The sequence below is a fragment of the Leuciscus leuciscus genome (assembly GCF_965113295.1).
Source record: "Leuciscus leuciscus genome assembly, chromosome: 22".
NCBI lineage: Eukaryota > Metazoa > Chordata > Actinopteri > Cypriniformes > Leuciscidae > Leuciscus > Leuciscus leuciscus.
The window spans coordinates 26,556,988-26,576,373 of record NC_138746.1 but is presented as its reverse complement, the minus strand read 5'-3'; the positions used below and the strand labels follow the sequence as shown (position 1 = coordinate 26,576,373).

Genomic DNA, 19,386 nt, shown 5'->3' with positions numbered 1-19,386 from the left:
TCTTCTCAGCGGCGCAGAATTGGTGCATTTCCTCTGTGAAATTCAGGTGTGTGTATGTTTTATTTTATCTGTATAATCATTAATGTGCTTTAAATCATTTTATTTAATGCGAAAGAACATACAGAGACACAATGTTACTCACGAGTTAAACGAGTGTCGACTCGCGCCTGTCTTTTCGCATGATTGTAACGCCTTGCATAAAAAACACACGACTATATTCCTAAAGATAATGAATATAACTAATTTGGATGATAAAATGTCCTCAGAACTGTGCACTGTGTGTTTATTGGCAGGTGATTGAGTCAGTCGCGTCGCAGCATCTCTCGCCGTGAGTGACGCAGGACGGCGGTGTAAAGTTAGAGGTTCCCCCGCAGAGGCGAGTCCATCTCCGGGATGGGAATCAGCGCTGATCCGGTGGATACTGGATAACAGACCGGTTGATTACACTTGAATGTTTAGGCCTAAATGTTAAATTTTTACTTAGAAAATGTTTCTTACATGATTTTAAATGTAGGCATTATTGTATATGTGTTAAAAATAGTATAACATATGCTGTATTGCTGTAGGCTACTCATTGACAATAAAGGCCAATGTCATGTAGTTATACCGGTGGTTGTATGGAATATTTTTACAAAGGTTTAGAGGAAATAAAAAAGTTAATATTACTGGCATAGAAACACAGTTAATATTACTCATAAATATTTGTTTTTAAATGTTTCCCCCCCAATTATTTCTATTCAATTTTATTTGTTAATGTACCAAATGCAGTTACTCAGATCTATTTAATTTGTTTCACTTACATCTACTCAGTTAATACAGTGTATGTAATTGATTTCACTGCTTAAAAATCTAATCAATTCTAAGTGTAAAAATGTTTAACCAAAACATTGAGTAAATCATATTAAAAGTTTTTAGAGTGCATCACCACCAGAGTTCATGTCACATATACAAAAACATATTCCAGCCAATTTTCAACATTTTAATCACTGTTCTAGAAACATATTTGACTCAACTTTGTTCATTTGCAATAATATGTTATGATTTGTTCACAAACAACTGGCCCAGGCAGTTCACAATTAATGTAAATACACGGTCTTACAATGTCATTGCTTTATAACTGCTCTTTAAAATCCTGTAGGAAAATGAACAGTCTTCATAAAGGTTTGTCATCATATATTCACCCTCATGTTGTTTCAAACCTGTATGAATTTCTTTTTTCTGCTGAACAGAAAGGAAGATATTTAGAAGAATGTCAGTAACCAGACAGTTTCTGGTCCCATTGACTTCCATAGTAGGAAAAAATATATACTATGGAAGTCAATGAGACCAGAAACTGTCTGGTTTCTGACATTCTTCTAAATATCTTCCTTTCTGTTCAGCAGAAAAAAGAAATTCATACAGGATTGAAACAACATGAGGGTGAGTATATGATGACAGAATTTTCATTTTAAAGTGGAAATTTGCCAACTGCATATAAGTGAATCAGATGTTGGTCATCAAAACATGAAATCTGTATGAAACGCATAAACAAATGACACAAAATGTGTATAAATTCTATATGACTTTAGTTTGAATAGCATATGATTCAATATAAGAACTTTAAATGATTTATATATGAATTTTATATTAATTTTATATATTTCTACTAATACCATACACTTTTGCATACTTTTGTCATGTAAAACTCATATAAGTCTTTTAACAGTATTCATATATGACGCAAAAATCCCCTATAAGTTATATGTGTGCTATTTAGTATGAAATGGGCCATAATCGGTCTGATTTTGTATAGGACATGTATTGGCCTTATATGAAACACAGAAGGTAATTCTGGCTGATTTAAGTAAGGAAGATATATGGTTGCTATATATGAACCATGCAGGTTTTTTTCATATGGGTTTACTACACACTTTGCAAGCGTGGATGTCTATTTATCATATTAGAAGCTAAGCAAAATATTGCTTCACGAAAAATAAAGCAAAGATAATGACGAACGAGAAGGAAGCATAAAAAATGTACAGTACACAAGAGTAAATACAAGCAAGAGTTGGTTGTTAGTCGCCAGCAGCACAGCAGCTCCAAACAAACAATGACACTTAAAACTGTCCTGTTACTCTGGCTAACATTACAACAACAGCATATTGGTTCTGTGAAACCGCAAAACCAATGTTACTCAATGAGCAACAACAACACAAACTCTGCGTCCGTTTTCAGGCCTTGCCGCGTAGGTCTCTCAAGTGCTGGAGAGCTTTTTTCAGTGATATTCCTCTGAGATTTTCTCTTTTGTATAGGCGGATCTTTTGTGACGTCATTGTTTATGTTTGTCGCGTTGCACCATGGGAATCGTGTGGCAGGAAACACCGCTATAGATACCTCTAATTTGATTGTTTTGCACGTTTGGAGGAGGATTTAGAGAAGAGGATGGTTCACTCTTGCTGTGTGGTCGAGTACGGCTCGTTGGGGGCCTGATAAAAAGTTTTTTTCGAATTCCTTCCGAAAAGGATCGCGAAAAACGAAAGAAATGGTTGCGTGCAATTAGGCGATTGAACCTGGACGCTCCGAAGAAAGCCTGGATTCCTGCAGCTAACGTTACTGATCGAGTTTGTGAGGCTCATTTTGTTCATGGTAGGCCTAAGTCTTAGTGACTATGTATTTATAGAAGATTGAATAAAAAAAATAATAAAACTGAGTCAAATCAACCGAGTCATATGTTTTCGCGTTCTGATTCAGGTGTCCCAAACCGCGATCCACAGCACCCAGACTATGTTCCTCACATCAAAATGGGCTATTCTGGATCGCAAAACTTAAAAGCAAAAGAAAAGGCTGTTCTAACCTCTGCTTTTAGCACGATCACTGCTTTCTGTTTGGCAGAAAAGATCGGCCCAACTTTTTGAAAAAACTAAATAATCATAGGCCTCCAGACTTTTGAAAGCCTTTAATCTTTCATGAGTGAAGGGTCCAGGGGTTTCTATTAAATAAGAATAAATGTCTCCCCAGCAGATTGGTGGCCAAGACACGGGCAAGTCGGACCAACGTTTTTTGTCATCCCAGATCTCATATGGGCTTTGAATAACTTCGATTTTGTCACCAATACAAATTTTGAGCTTCTCTCCAAACCTCCTCCGGTCTTCAGATGTTAAAGTGCTTATATATTGTGGATTTCGCCCGCTAACTCTCTTGAAAGTGCTCGTCGCGTCTTTACTGCCCGCAATACTGTTTGTTTTGTTGCCACACAACCACTCGCGCATGCGTACAAAGATGTCAACAAAGATCCTCCTATTGTCACTCATCTCTCTTTCAACAGTCTTTCTTCAAATCTCCCTCTTGCTCACTCTCTCCTCCACCATCATACTGCTGATTGGGATGTTGGGACGTTTGTTGTGGTGCTCGGTCCGACCAACTTTTCAACTTGTATATATAAATTGTTAGCTAATGACTGTATGCTTCATGCCAAACATGTGTGTACCTGTGCATGTTCTATGGCATCCCGTTGTGAGTGTAATGTTCATGCTAAATTTATATATAGGGATGATGTTATTTCTTGGTATGTAGGCTTGTATATCATGTCCCACTAAAAGTTATTTAGACACATTTATGTATGTGAATGTGAATAAAAATGTATAATGTTATTTGAATTAAATAACAAATCATAAAAACAAGTGGCATTTATTTAAACCCTTTATGTTCAAAGATCGCCGAAGGCCTCAGATTATTGTTGTTCAACATTCACTGCACGTTAAAACATCACACTCTTATTCACATCGCACATCTCATTGAGCACTTATTTGATCTCTACAACTGTCAATCAACTTATGTGACCATAATTCATGCCCTTCTGGATGATGCAGTCCTGTACACTTCCTTGTTCTGAGCTCCGTGATAAACAAAGCCAAAGAAACGTTTCTATACGTCAAAAACGAAGAGAATAAACACGATAGCGATAGGGGTTGTGTGTGATTTTCATACGATTTGGGGTATATTCATATGAATAAGGAATGTTTACAGTATCAGGGCCTGAATTTCATTTTGGAAAATGGGGGGGAAATCCCCCCTTAGGTGATTCTTATGGAGGGGGATTTTTTATTTGAGGGGGGAGTTTAGACTTCTTTTAAAATTACATTTATCTCGCCTAAATGTATGCTCACTCATCGCATTTTTACAATGGGGTAATTTTGTTCTTAAGAATTTACACAACACAAGGAAGCTTGATTTCAATCTTTGAATTAAATTGAAAAAAGTAGCACAAATAAATACAATAGAATAAAGATACCAATAAAGAGAAATAAAGAGAGAAGTGTTTGCTTGGGTCTAACACTAGTATTCAGAAATACAGAGACTGAATAAAGTAATCAAATGTAAAATAACACTGGGTAGTATTTTAGTCCTGACTAAATTAAATACATAGGCTATTAATCCTGATTCCTTCAAATGAAAGCTATGTTTTGTTGTTTTGACAACCAAATGAATGACAGACACATATGGCTGCTGTCCCTTTAAGAGCTAGTGCACGGATCCTGTGTTCATTATACGGTCACGTGCGATTTATGCTTAAGACATAACCGACTGTGTTTAGAGGATACTCACCAAGACCGAAATTGACATAATTTTCGCATGTTTTTGACTGTTAAAGCGATATAATCCACGAAAAATAACTTTGGTTACCCACGAGCTGTGTGTGAGGCGGCTTTACTCTATGTATGTGTGCAGAGAACCATCTCTCAGACAGTACCGAATAGTTTAAAATCGCGTGAATGCATAAACTGGTAAGACTTAAAAAGACGTGCAAATGGTAAACTTTAGTTACTCATGATGCAATGCTGGCCCGATTATGCAAGTGACAACTCCGTCTATCCCGACACCCCCGAAACGCGAGAGTGAATTATCGCCTGCAGCGCTTAACGAGCTGATAGAAGACGCAGCACCGCTGAATCACTCGCACTGTTTGAGAAATTGCGTCTCGCAGACAGTTCTAAAATGACTGATTTGATTTTATAATCTGTGTGGATTAATTTACTAATACAACCTACAGGTTAAAGTGAATCAATGTTTGCGGGAATTTCCCGCATTATAAGTGGGAGACCTGCGGGAATTATTAAAATTATGCGCAATACCCGCAATCCCGCGCCGAAATTCAAGCCCTGAGTATACATGTATGTCAGCAGCCATGTCACCCTGTAGCCCAAGACCGGTTGCCCACTGAAGCTAAGCAGGGCTGAGCCTGGTTAGTACCTGGATGGGAGACCTCCTGAGAAAACCAGGTTGCTGCTGGAAGAGGTGTTAGGAAGGCCAGCAGGGGGTGCTCACCCTGTGGTCTGTGTGGGTCCTAAAGCCCCAGTGTAGTGACGGGGACACTATACTGTCAAAGAGCACCATCCTTCGGATGAGACGTAAAACCGAGGTCCTGACTCTCTGTGGTCATTAAAAATCCCAGGATGTCTTTCGAAAGAGTAGGGGTGTAACCCCGGCATCCTGGCCAAATTTGCCCAGTGGCCTCTGTCCATCATGGCCTCCTAATCATCCTCATATACTGATTGGCTTCATCACTGTCTCCTCTCCACCAGAAAGCTGGTGTGTGGTGGGCGTTCTGGCGCAATATGGCTGCCGTCGCATCATCCAAGTGGATGCTGCACATTGGTGGTGGTTGAGGAGATTCCCCCCTTCTATGTAAAGCGCTTTGAGTGCCAAGAAAAGCGCTATATAAATGTAATGAATTATTATTATTATTATTATACATGCTAAGCAGGTGTAGTGCTTAGCGCCATATAAAATGCTAACTATAACATATTTCAATAACATTATATGACCAAAATCCACATTAAATTGCAATCGGAAGTTATTACAAACACTCATTGGTGGTTAAAAGTGAGTTCTGAGTAAAAGCGTAATATTAGTCTTTTAAATGTTATGTAGCTTGATGCTAATGGTAGCTCTAATGCAGTGGTTCTCAAACTGGGGGCTGCTAGATGGCGTTAGGGGGCCCGCACAGAAGTTCTAGAATATTTTGTATTAAAAATAAAAAAGTAATTGCATTCAAAATATGTAAATTAAATGTTAAATATTAATCTGCATTTACTGTGAATAGTAAATTAATGTTTTGTGAAGGGAGGTGTTGGCCGAGGTGTTGGCCACGGTGGCCGAGTAGCACCGGCAGTGATACACTAAAACACATTTTTGTGCATGTGAATACTGTTTTACGAGGATATCAGAAGAAGTACAAAGTCACGAGAAGTACAAAGCTTTGTTTACAAAAGGAATGAAAGGTTAGCAACCAAATGTTATATCACAACCATTCATTTGAATTGATGCCGAAAGAGAGAGGTAGGCCTACGTGCGAGCCCATAAATTATAATTAAGCCATATGTCGGTTTAGTATTCTGTTTTACGATTTTTTCACAAATTAACAATAACCTATTCCATGAATTAGCCTGTTCCTCTGGACATGGAATCTCTTGTTTCTTTTCCTAAATCCTTGCGCGTATCCTTTCGAAAGGGATTATAAACGTTACTTTCTTTTCCCGTTTCGTTCACTTTTAATCCCTGTATTCGCATCCTTTACTATGACAAAGGTGAAAAACACTGTATCTCGTTAGTTTCAATCTGTATCTCACGTCAAATACATTTTTGACAGTTTCTGTTTGTTGGACAAGGTAAGGCACGTCAAGTTTAGCTAATTTCACACACGCAGGTAATTCAGTTTTGTTTTCTTCACCAGCGCAGCATCAAATAGCTATTCATATCTTGCTTGTGTGGAAGATAAAATTTGCTCTTCTGACCTTTTACAATCAGTATCCATTGCTTTGGAACATTGGGAGAAAATAGATATTAGACAAGAGATGGGCTCTGTCCTGCTCGTGTCGCACAGTCCTCTCAAGGCTTGGGATATACTGCAAAACATTTATCTTTGTGGGGAAATATACTTAAATTGGCTTACTTCCAAACTTTTATGTAATTTCTATTGTTTTCCATGTTTAAGGACTTTGCCTGTTGATTTTATTTTTAATGCACTTTTAAATCACATTAAAAGTAATTTCTGCATTGTTCATTTTTGCATGACAGTCGGTGGTTGGCCCTTTACCACAGAGGTAAAAAAAAAAAAAAAGCCAACGTCACACTTTGTTGCACTTTTCCAAAACAAAAGTTTCTGAAAGTATCAGTTTCAACGCAATACCATTTCTTGTCAAAACCATTTCATGACATATTTTATGAAAATATAGAATTTGTCATAAATTGTGTGATCAAGCATCAGAGATATTTCTACCAACTACCAACCAACAGAATTGATGTTCCAGCATTGTATAATTTAACATGCTTTTGTTTTAATTAAAACTGTAAGTTTGAGGCTGTTTTGTGTCGTGAATTTTCTTTTGGGGTGCCCCAAAGCGATGCACCTTACACAAAGGGGGCCTCCCGCTGAAAACATTTGAGAACCACTAAAATGCACCTGTTGTGCCAGGAGCTACAGTATCTATTTCATAATCTATTTTGTTACAAGAATTCACATAAGGTCCCAAGAATATGCCTTTTTTTCCCCTTTTTTATTTTTATTTTTTAGAAAGACTAATCAAGTCAAGTCACCTTTATTTATATAGCGCTTTTTACAATACAGATTGCATCGAAGCAGCTTCAGTGATAACATGAAAATAATACAACAAAGTTTGTTTCTAGAAGAAAATTGCGTCGTCGTCCACCTTTGTTGAATATTAAATGTCCCCAACTAAGCAAGCCAAAAGCCAAGGCAACAGTGGCAAGGAACCACTACAGGTGGATTACTGAATCTGGAATGAAAGTGGTGTTGATGGGCAAGCCATCTAATGTCAGAATAAAGCTTAATAATGGCTGAATAAAAACAAAAGAATAATGATAAAAGAATAATGTAGATTAAGTCTCAAACCGGCAGAGGTGCTAACATTCGTTGAGAGAGGACAATAGAGTCATGAATGGGCAGTTCTCCACACCAGACATTAGAGTGCAGGGCAGTTATCACTGTTAAAAAAAACCTGTGAAATTTACAGTAAAAAAACGGCAGCTGTGGTTGCCAGTATTTTATCGTAAAAAATATGGTGGCAACCTTTTATGTTTTACGGAACTTAAATTTACAGGCAAAAAAAAAACAAAAAAAAAACACACAATGTAAAAAAAACGGTGAAATTTACGGTAACAAAAAAAAGTCAGTTTGGTTGCCAGTATTTTACCGTAAAAAAAAAAATGGTAGTAACCTTTTAGTTCTCACAGGACAACCCTTATAGTTCATTAACCAATAAACGTTATCATTCAATTTCACTAAAGTATTAAAATCTGCTTTATACTTTTGTAATATACTGATAGCCACCATAATAATACAGGCGGTAAACCACATGATGATTTAATGTTCACCGACCCGACATTAGTTTTCAACAAGAACAGAAAAAAGAGAAGCGACGAGCAGAAACACAAGAACTACAACTGACTTCAGCCACAGCCTTAGATCAACTGAAGATAAAAGAAGACATTAAATATCTGAAGATCTCATCAGAGGATTAAACAACTCCACAAACAGCATTACCAGCTTCACTTATTACTAACCAGACTGACTTTATTTCTGCCAGGAGTCTACAGCTCAGTTTGAGAATTAACAGAGGTTTAGATGTTGATGATTTATTGTTTCATTTGAAGTTACCATGATGGTGATCAGTGACTGCTTTAGTTGGGCTCTTGACCCTTGACTTTCTAACATTAGTTTTTCTATTACTGCTGTAACTGAAAACCAGAGAGAAAATGAATCAGGTGACGTTGGTTATGTGTTGATGATGATGACATAAAATAGAGCCTTATCTTTGATTATATGGATTATTAATTTGACATTATTGGTTGTAGTAGCCCTATGATTCTACAGCATGTGATCCATCAGTGTTGTGATAATCTATTTTTTTTTTTAAAACATTGTGCACAATAAAGGTTTGAACTACTGTATCTTACATACAGTATACACACAGACATCAAGAATCAGCATATGAATCTCAACAACGGTGATGATAAAAGTGTAGTGCATGATGGGAGCCATCAATCAAAACTCATCAATATCTCCCAGCATGCATTGCAGCATGAATAAATGAGTATTTTCTTTTATTATTATCTGCTTTTATTTTTGCTATTGTTTTTGTTGCAACCTTTTAGTAGCTTGTTTTGTGATGTTCAGAGTTTTATCTGATTATTTAGTTGATTGTCACCGTTGTTGAGATTCATACGCTGATTCTTGATGTCTGTGTTGGTCTAAATCGTGCAGTTGTTTTTTCTGTAAACTTTAGTTAAATGCCGTAAAACATAAATATTTTTACCATATTTTTTAACGGTAAAGTACTGGCAACCACAGCTGCCAGTTTTTTTACCGTAAATTTTAGTTCAATGATGGAGAAGCACCTGGCTGCAGCCTGCAGATTTGGGCGGGGGTGCACCTGGGGCGGGGCTGCACGTGCAGCCCCGCCCACAATGCTTCTCATTGGTTAGTGGCAAGTGATGACGTCAATCGAGGCGGGGTCGCACCTGGGGCGGGGCTGCACGTCTCTTCCCGCCAACATCTCTTCTCATTGGTTAGTGGCGTGAAGTCATGACGTGATTCTAGCATGTTTTCATGTTCATCGCTGCATGGTGAGTACATTACAGGCAAGCTACACTCTTTTTTTGTTCTAATTTTATTTACATTTTATTTTACCATTTTTAATTCTGAAGTGGCGTTTAGTGTGATGTTAATTGGTGTAAAAATGAGATCGTGTAATGCTAACTTTACTCATCATATCACACAAATAACTAGGACAGCGTAGGTCTAAGTGTGTGTGTGTGTGTGTGTGTGTGTGTGTGTGTGTGTGTGTGTGTGCGTGCGTGTGTGTGTGTGCGTGCGCGCGTTTGCGTGGTGTGCGTGGTGTCTGTGGTTTTGGTGGGATTAGGATATAGTGTTAAACCATAGGTTAAAACAACAGAGGCCCTTAAAAAGAAATATAGTGGCAAAACTAAACCAGGAGAAGAAATATAGGCTAGGATTTAAGAGTTAATATTAATATACAAAGATATATTGTAGGATATTCTTTTTCTATGAATACATTGATTAAATGTATTTTGATATTATTGTTATTAATATATATAAATATATATAAATATAAGGTATATATATATAAAAAAATATATAAAAATAACCTTCAAGCTTTTAAAACTATTTCAAACTTTTAGGATAGGCTTTTTCAAGCCAAATTAAAGTTTGTGTTGACAAACTTTTTTAACTAGTTTGTTGTTCATAAACAAAGTAAGTCTCTTAGGTACTTTACAGACAAAGCCAATAACACTCAAGCATATCTTGTCTAACATTTTCCTATAATATGTTCAAAATGTATAAAAAAGAAATTCCTTGTATGACTCTGTACTATGTTAATGCCTCTCTTTAAAATTATTCAATATTGTTTGTTCTGTATTTTATCTAAATTAGGTGTTGTGAACTGGAGTGCATTTTCCAGACAATATAGGCAAGAGTTCCGGGTGCCCTACTCGCTGACTCTGTGCTTGCACTGCACTGAAGTATACAAGGACTGCCCACCTGGGTCTGTGGGTGATGGCCGAAGCGGAGTCCTGCGGGGACTTTATTCTGAGAAGGAGGTTGAGGGCTATTGCTCGGTTGACTGTTTTTTTTTTCAGGCTGAGTAGATTGTGTGTGAGTGTACGTACGCGTGTGAGTGTACACGTGTGTGAGTGTACGTACGTGTGTGAGTGTGTGTGAGTGTACGTACGTGTGTGAGTGTTTGTGAGTGTACGTACGTGTGTGAGTGTTTGTGAGTGTACGTACGTGTGTGAGTGTTTGTAAGTGTACGTACGTGTGTGTGTTTGTGAGTGTACGTACGTGTGTGTGTGTGTTTGTGAGTGTACGTACGTGTGTGAGTGTACGTGCGTGTGTGAGTGTTTGTGAGTGTACGTACGTGTGTGTGAGTGTACGTACGTGTGTGAGTGTACGTACGTGTGAGTGTACATACGTGTGTGAGTGTACGTATGTGTGTGAGTGTACGTACGTGTTTGAGCATCAACCGTACACACACACGCATACGTATACACACAGACAGACGCGTACGTACACACACACGCACACACACACGTACGTACGTACACTCACGCACGTACGTACGTGTGTGTGTGAGTGTACGTACGTGTGTGAGTGAGTGTACGTACGTACGTGTGTGTGAGTGTACGTACGTGTGTGTGTACGTGTGTGTGAGTGAGTGTACGTACGTGTGTGTGTGTGTGTGTGTGTGAGAGTGTACGTACGTGTGTGAGTGTACGTACGTGTGTGAGTGTATATGCACACATACAGATAATCACGTACATCAACCGTACACACACATTAAAATTATTCAATATTGTTTGTTCTGTATTTTATCTAAATTAGGTGTTGTGAACTGGAGTGCATTTTCCAGACAATATAGGCAAGAGTTCCGGGTGCCCTACTCGCTGACTCTGTGCTTGCACTGCACTGAAGTATACAAGGACTGCCCACCTGGGTCTGTGGGTGATGGCCGAAGCGGAGTCCTGCGGGGACTTTATTCTGAGAAGGAGGTTGAGGGCTATTGCTCGGTTGACTGTTTTTTTTTTCAGGCTGAGTAGATTGTGTGTGAGTGTACGTACGCGTGTGAGTGTACACGTGTGTGAGTGTACGTACGTGTGTGAGTGTGTGTGAGTGTACGTACGTGTGTGAGTGTTTGTGAGTGTACGTACGTGTGTGAGTGTTTGTGAGTGTACGTACGTGTGTGAGTGTTTGTAAGTGTACGTACGTGTGTGTGTTTGTGAGTGTACGTACGTGTGTGTGTGTTTGTGAGTGTACGTACGTGTGTGAGTGTACGTGCGTGTGTGAGTGTTTGTGAGTGTACGTACGTGTGTGTGAGTGTACGTACGTGTGTGAGTGTACGTACGTGTGAGTGTACATACGTGTGTGAGTGTACGTATGTGTGTGAGTGTACGTACGTGTTTGAGCATCAACCGTACACACACACGCATACGTATACACACAGACAGACGTGTACGTACACACACACGCACACACACACGTACGTACGTACACTCACGCACGTACGTACGTGTGTGTCTGAGTGTACGTACGTGTGTGAGTGAGTGTACGTACGTACGTGTGTGTGAGTGTACGTACGTGTGTGTGTACGTGTGTGTGAGTGAGTGTACGTACGTGTGTGTGTGTGTGTGTGTGTGTGTGTGTGTGTGTGTGTGAGAGTGTACGTACGTGTGTGAGTGTACGTACGTGTGTGAGTGTATATGCACACATACAGATAATCACGTACATCAACCGTACACACACATGCGTACGTACACACACGCATACGTATACACACAGACAGACGCGTACGTACACACACACGTACACTCACACACACGTACACTCACACACACACGTACGTACGTACATACACTCACACACACACACACGTACGTACACTCACACACGTACGTACACACACACACACACACACTCACACACACACACACATAAGGTGCCATTAATGTTTACAGTAATTTTGTAATTTACACAGTGAAGTGCAACAGAATGTAAAAAAACTTTTAAAATACTACACAGATATTGCACAATATATAGCCTATACTCTGTAATTCCTTATGTTTACCTTAGATCAGACATAGTTAAAACTATGGATATATGCTCAACTACTTTTTGCTGCTTTCATTATTACTTTAGAGTTGTTTTAATACTTTATCATTTTATTAAAGTATTATTTCAAATTTGCGCAAGCGTTTTTAAGACGCGTGACGTCACCACTTAACGCAAATACGACGCATGCGCTGTCAGCGCGATATGGCGCATGAGTTTTCAACCGCATTTCCTGTTTACCGTGGCGTCGACGTCATTACTGTGCCACTAACCAACGAGAAGCCCCAGGTGCGGCCCCGCCTCGATCGACGTCATCACTTTGCCCCTAACCAATGAGAAGCGTTATGGGCGGGGCTGCACGTGCAGCCCCGCCCCAGGTGCAGCCCCGCCCCGATCTGCAGGCTGCAGCCAGGTGTACTTGCAATGATGTAAAACAAAAATTGTTACCGTATTTTTTACGGTAAGGTACGGTAAATGCAACGGTACGATTTTTTTTTACAGTGTACTTCCAAAGTCCGTACATTTAACAGTATTTTTATTTACTGTCAAATTACATGAAATGTCCCGTGAGAGCTATTACAGTTTTTCACTGTATATATTTCACTGTATATTGGTTTTTTACAGTTTTTTACCATTAAAATTACGAATATTTTTTACAGTGTAGGGGCCATGAATAATTTCATTAGCATTTTTATTAGCCTTCTCTAAACACACATATAACATGGTCTTATGAAATTATTAATAAAATGCATAGGTTTGGAATCCTCAGATTTGAAAAGAAGTATGATCACACTTGTCTTCTTTTTAATTGTATACACATGTATATCCTAGAGTTTCAGAAAAGATCTCAACAATGTCTCACAGTGTGCTCACATTTGCCAAGATACTTAGATATCTGATGTATATAATTTCCCAACTGAGCTGACCTGAGCTATGCGACCCACTTTAGCTCTATGCTGTTTCTTAACGATTGTTTAATAGTTGTTTGATTATATTCTTTCTATAGAATTTGAGGATAAATATCTGAGCTACTTAAATGAAACAACTAAGAACTCAATTAAAGGAGAACTCCGGTCAATTTTAACATTGAGCTCATTTTTTTGTAGATTTGGAGTGCTGTCAGTACAGAGAACAACGACAAAGATCGGTGTTGCCTACACCGTGTTATCCTCTTTTTAAAATTTGCACCCTGTTGACTTCAATGGGACAAGTTTTAAACCTGCTTTTAGCCTCTTAACATCCTTGATGTGTCATTACAAGTGCCCAGCCATTGTGAGTGATTCCTTCAGAGTGAACACGGTGAATCTGACTGCAGTAGATGTGAAAGATATGAATAAAAGTGATGTTAATTCAGCCAGCGCACATACCTGTATTTACTTCCTGTTTTCGGTCGAAGTCAGTCAGATTCACCGTGTTCACTCTGAAGGAATCACTCACAATGGCTGGGCACTTGTAATGACACATCAAGGATATTAAGAGGCTAAAAGCAGGTTTAAAACTTGCCCCATTTAAGTCAACAGGGTGCAAATTTTAAAAAGAGGATAACACGGTGTAGGCAACACCGATTTTTGTCGTTGTTCTCTGTACTGACAGCACTCCAAATTTACAAAATTATGTTAAAATTGACCGGAGTTCTCCTTTAAGGCTCCAGAGTATTGCATCATGTACTGTCTATTATGGCTATTTTGATTCTTCCCACAGATCGTAGTGTCCTGGTGGACAGTGTTGTGTATGGAGGGCTCTGACCTGACGCTGGCATACCTGACCCCAAAATGTCCAATCTGAAGGGAGTCTGTGAAACCTCAGTTTGTTTGCATTCACATCTTTTAAACTAATTTACTTACTTGGCCATCTTATTGTAGTCACGTTTGGCTCGATCGTGGTTTAGTATGTCTATTCCTTGCTTTCTCTTTCATTCTCTATCATATTTCTGCTGAAGCTTTGCCCCACCCAGTTTCTTCAGAAAACATTGTTGATATAGCTTGGAGAGTGATGATGGATTAACTAATCCAAACCTCAAAAGGGTGTGCGCAACACTCAAGAAGCCAAGAGTGCTCATTTACGCACAAACACACTAGCACCTTCAGTTCCAGCGGCTTAGACATCATTCACAAATAATAAAGACATGACAATGTGTCATTTCTTGACAAGCAGATGTGGCTTTGAGAGGGCATGTGTTCTCTCGTTAGCAGGTGTGTAGCAGTCAAAGAGGGGTGACTGAAGAAAGGTAATGGTTTTTGGGCTGTCAAACAAGCTGTCTGCACAGGTTCTCTTAAACAGTCCATATCGAGGTGATACCCAAACAACTTCAGATTGCGTAGAATAAGTCACAAGAGGCTACAGAGATTTTATGCCCAGTAAGAGTTGTTGTTTTTTATGGCCCCAATATACTAGATACTTAGATGAATATGTAAAAATGTGCTGCATGCTTTTCTCTGAATGACAAAATAAACACACAACAAAAAAGAAAGTACTGAGAAAAACAGCAGTTAAAGGTGCTGTATGTAACTTTTTCACTCTACTTAAGCATAAAAATACCATATGTTTGCAGATATTTAGGAAACATGATGAGTTCACATACTCATTTCTCTGAAAAACACTGTTAAAGCCAATTATTTTACTTTGAAATGTGCGTTCCGTGTTGGAATGTCTGTTTTTGTTTTGGTGTGTTTGATCTCGCCCACTGCCAGTTCACCCAACACCCGGGATGCCAGTTGGCAGGAAACACAGCGTATTTCAGCCAGCAAACAAACTGGGTCAGAGATTGCAGATTCTAGCCAACCTAAAACCTTGGTATCCATCTAAGAATCTCTATGAATGAGAGCATATTAAAACTTGGATAAATCAACTCATCAACTTACAGTGTGTGAGTCTCCTCGGCTTTCATTTCCAATTGCGCTCGTTCCTGTTGTGTGTCCTCAAACTGGCAACCCACATGAGCGTTGAGTCTGAGGAGGAGGGGGCGGGGGAAACAACAATCTCCAGTATTTTGAATTTGGACTGCAGTACCTATTTCGACCACTAGCTGTCACTCTTACAGACTGCACCTTTAAGAAAGCATCTGATCATAGTGATTTGGATCTGTTTGCACTAGCTCCACAATAAACATTTCGGCAAAGTTTTAAACGCTCAAAATTAACTCCACACAAACTTAGTTTTGCCCTGATTTAGTTCGAAATGATGTCACACCAGTTCGTTCTTTGATTGCGCTTGCGTTACATCCGTCAGCTGCGAGTATATTTGTATGCCAGCAGAGGGCACTCTTACCACTCGCTCTTCCGCCATCTTGGACTCAGTTTCCCATAGTTCTTTGTCTGTCATCAGTGTAATCATGTGCAGCTGTTTCTCATAACCTCATTATCTCTTTGCCTATTTACCAGTTCAGTCGTTTGTAACTTCGTGAAGTCTTGACTTGTGTTTCACAGTATTACTGAGTGTTTCCTGGTGTTTGATTGCTGCCCATGTTCCATTCCTGTCTTGCCCTCTGGATCTGTATGTTTGTTTGGACTGATTAACTGTGCTCTGACCATCTGCCAGATTTATGGACTGTGGCTTTGAATTGTGCTGTCAATAAACTGCATTTGGATCAATCGCTGTGCTCAGTGCTGTCCGTAACAGCTTGAAGAATATCAAGGCATTTAGGTTCATCATGAAAGGAGGTTTCTAAAATCCCCTCAGTTGTTGTAAATGTGTGGCCTTAAATGGGTTATAAAACTGCGTCAACAGTAAAATGTCAACCAATACTCAATAAACAGTTTAAATTACAGTTTTTTTCGATTGCTAAACGACAGTGAGCACAACTGGAGCTACATGTGCAAAACTCTAACTACAGTCTGCACTACCAACAGTCACCTGAGCTAAACAGTTCACATCACCTGCAAAACTCACTCCAAGCAACACAACTCTTAACACATGGCTCAAAACAGGCTCAGTGCAGCCAAACACTATACACAACCCTCACTGAGATAACACACACTGTCACACAGAACACACTGAGAGTAAAAACACTAGCATCAAACACCAATACAGAAAATACTAACTTTTCATCTTTACAGTTTGAACAATTTCAGTGACTTCATACAAAGTATTTTCTTCAAAGAAAAGAGTGACATTCTTTCACATGATTTATTTAAATCTTTAGAACATAACAATTCTTTAAGGTAAATGAAAATTAGCAGTTGCTTCAATAGTCTGTAGTAATTTATGGAATTACAGTAATGAGAAAAAAAAGGTAGACACTACAGTTTTTCTCGATTGTTTACACACATTTTCTGAAAGCATGCCTCATATTCGCAGAACTCTACCCACAAATCCAAAAACACACACACAATGGGCAAACCCCCTAAATTTTCTGCATGAAAATTGTGCCAAAAGCAGAGAATTGTGTGTAGTGTTTTGAAAAAGGTGTGTTTTAGAACTGCAATTTGAGTGTAAAGTGTTACATGATGTGGTCATTGTGTCTCAAGTACCAGAATTTGTGTGTAAACAATTGTGAAAAACTGTAAAAGGACATACTGTAATTCGAACAAATAATTGAGGGGCTAATCCTGCCTCTCATAGCATCAGGCCACAATCAGCAGTGTTTGAAAGGCACAAGGCTGAAATCTGTTCTGTTTTGAATGTGTGGTTCACAGTTTTGACAGCAGTGTGTTAGCATTTGAACAAAGTGCTGTACATCCACAGTGTTGTGCAGGTTGTGGTTAAAATCATGGGATAAGTAGAGTTTTGAAAACTGTGTTCAAGCAATGAAAAACGAACTAGAGTTTGGTCCACATGAACTGCTGCTGTGCAGACTGTAGTTAGAGTTTTGCACATGTGACTCCAGTTGTGCCCACTGTCGTTTAGCAATCGGAAAAAACTGTAATCAAAATAATCAACAATTATTATATTTTGTTATTTAACTGTAGACTGTGAAAATGTGCAGTGACAGGAACAGGAACAAAGATCCTATAGAGAGAATTAATCCAAAGAGAGTATACTATAACCGAATAAACATAAAACACGCAGTTAGCCTTTGTCCTTCCAGTCTCAAACAACCTTGATAAAACTCCAGATAATGGCATTATCTGTTAATTTGAACTTGAAAAGCATAGTATCTGTTTTCTTATAACACCGTCTTATACGGCCACCCTAAGCAGAAGAAAATAGCCACTGACCTTGATAGCACTCTATATTTAGGGACTATCGCTTGTCATGGAGAGGACAAATCTGAAAGGGTGGTGGAGACACTGATGTGGAGAGCAGCCTTCACTGTTCAGTAAAGAGTTTTGTGTGTGTGTGTGTGTGTGTGTGTGTGTGTGTGTGTGTGTGTGTGTGTGTGTGTGTGTGTGTGTGTGTGTGTGTGTGCGTGCGTGCGTGCGTGCGTGCGTGCGTGCGTGCGTGCGTGCGTGCGTGCGTGCGTGCGTGTGTGTGTGTGTGTGTTGTCCTGGTATTCCCTACGTTAAGGGGACAAAATGTCCCCAAAAGTATCGTAATACCGGTACATTTTTACCTTTTAGGTTATAAATCATACAGAATGATCACTTTTGAAAATCTAAAATAGCAGAACGTTTTCTGTGATGGGCGGGGTAGGGGGATAGTTTGTACAGTATAAAAACCATTATGTCTATGGAGTGTCCCCATAAAACATGGAAACCCATGTTTGTTTGTGTGTGTGTGTGAGTGAGTGTGCGTCTCTGTGTGTGTGTGTGTGTGTGTGTGTGTGTGTGTGTGTGTGTGTGTGTGTGTGTGTGTGTGTGTGTGTGTATACAATACAATGACCACTGGTGGCTAAGCGACTCGTCAGACTTTCTGCAAACCAGTGAGTCATTAGGATGTTCTATCTTGCCATCTTTTTCCATCTTGTTTTTGAAAAGAGAAGAACAGACTGATAAAATATTATACAAATTTTTTTGCAGAAACTATTTGCAAAAGCAAATAGTTTGCTAATCAGTGTAAATAGTGATAGATGCTATTTACAACAAATGTAAATAACAAAAATGTATTTTCTTTGCACCATGTCAATAGTGTTAGATGTTATTTATACTGCAAATAGAGATACAAATGCTGTATTTGCGCCTCAATGTATTGAAGTGCATTCTAAAACAGTAATAACTAGATGTACCGCATCGCGGTACAAAATATGACCGCCGCTCAGGCCTGCACTGGCTTTCCACAAAAATAAATGACGTGGAGTAATTTGGCTGTATTGCGTGTTTATGTATATACCTAAAAAAAGTAATAGTATGTGCATGTCTGTGTGTGTGTGTGTGTGTGTGTGTGTGTGTGTGTGTGTGTGTGTGTGTGTGTGTGTGTGTGTGTGTGTGTGTGTATGTGTGTGTGTTTGTGTATGTGTGTGTCTGTGTGTGTGTCTGTGCGTGTATGTATGTGTGCGTACATGTGTGCGCGTGTGTGTTTGTGTGTGTGTGTCTGTGCATGTGGATTTGTATGTGTGTGTATGGGTGTGTGTCTGTGCGTGTGAATGTCAGTGTGTGTGCATGCTTGCGTTTGTTTGTATTCCTGCATGTGTGTGTGTGACAGTATCATCCTAAACCAGCAACCCTGGGGAGTGGCCCCCGGGGACCAAACGAAATTTTTCCGTAGAAGTCTAGTGGGGCTACATGCCCACCAAATTTCATGTTCCCCGGTGTTTCTGTGTCCCTGGTATCGTTGACGAAAAATTTACGGGGGCCCCAGCGCAGGGGGGGGGAAGTGGCCCCCGGGGACCAAACGAAATTTTTCCGTAAAAGTCTAGTAGACCAACATACCATAAAAATTTCTTC

The 19,386-nt window shown here is 39.3% G+C and overlaps 1 long non-coding RNA gene across 1 annotated transcript in view; it reads right to left on the bottom strand.

The window, feature by feature from the left end:
- Window positions 1–17,882, bottom strand: part of LOC309487041 — a 97,067-nt gene extending 79,185 nt beyond the window's left edge. Inside the window, exon 1 of the long non-coding RNA XR_014201726.1 lies at window positions 17,782–17,882. This is a non-coding gene — a long non-coding RNA (uncharacterized lncRNA). The remainder of the gene's footprint in view (window positions 1–17,781) is intronic.
- Between the last annotated feature and the right edge of the window lie 1,504 nt (window positions 17,883–19,386).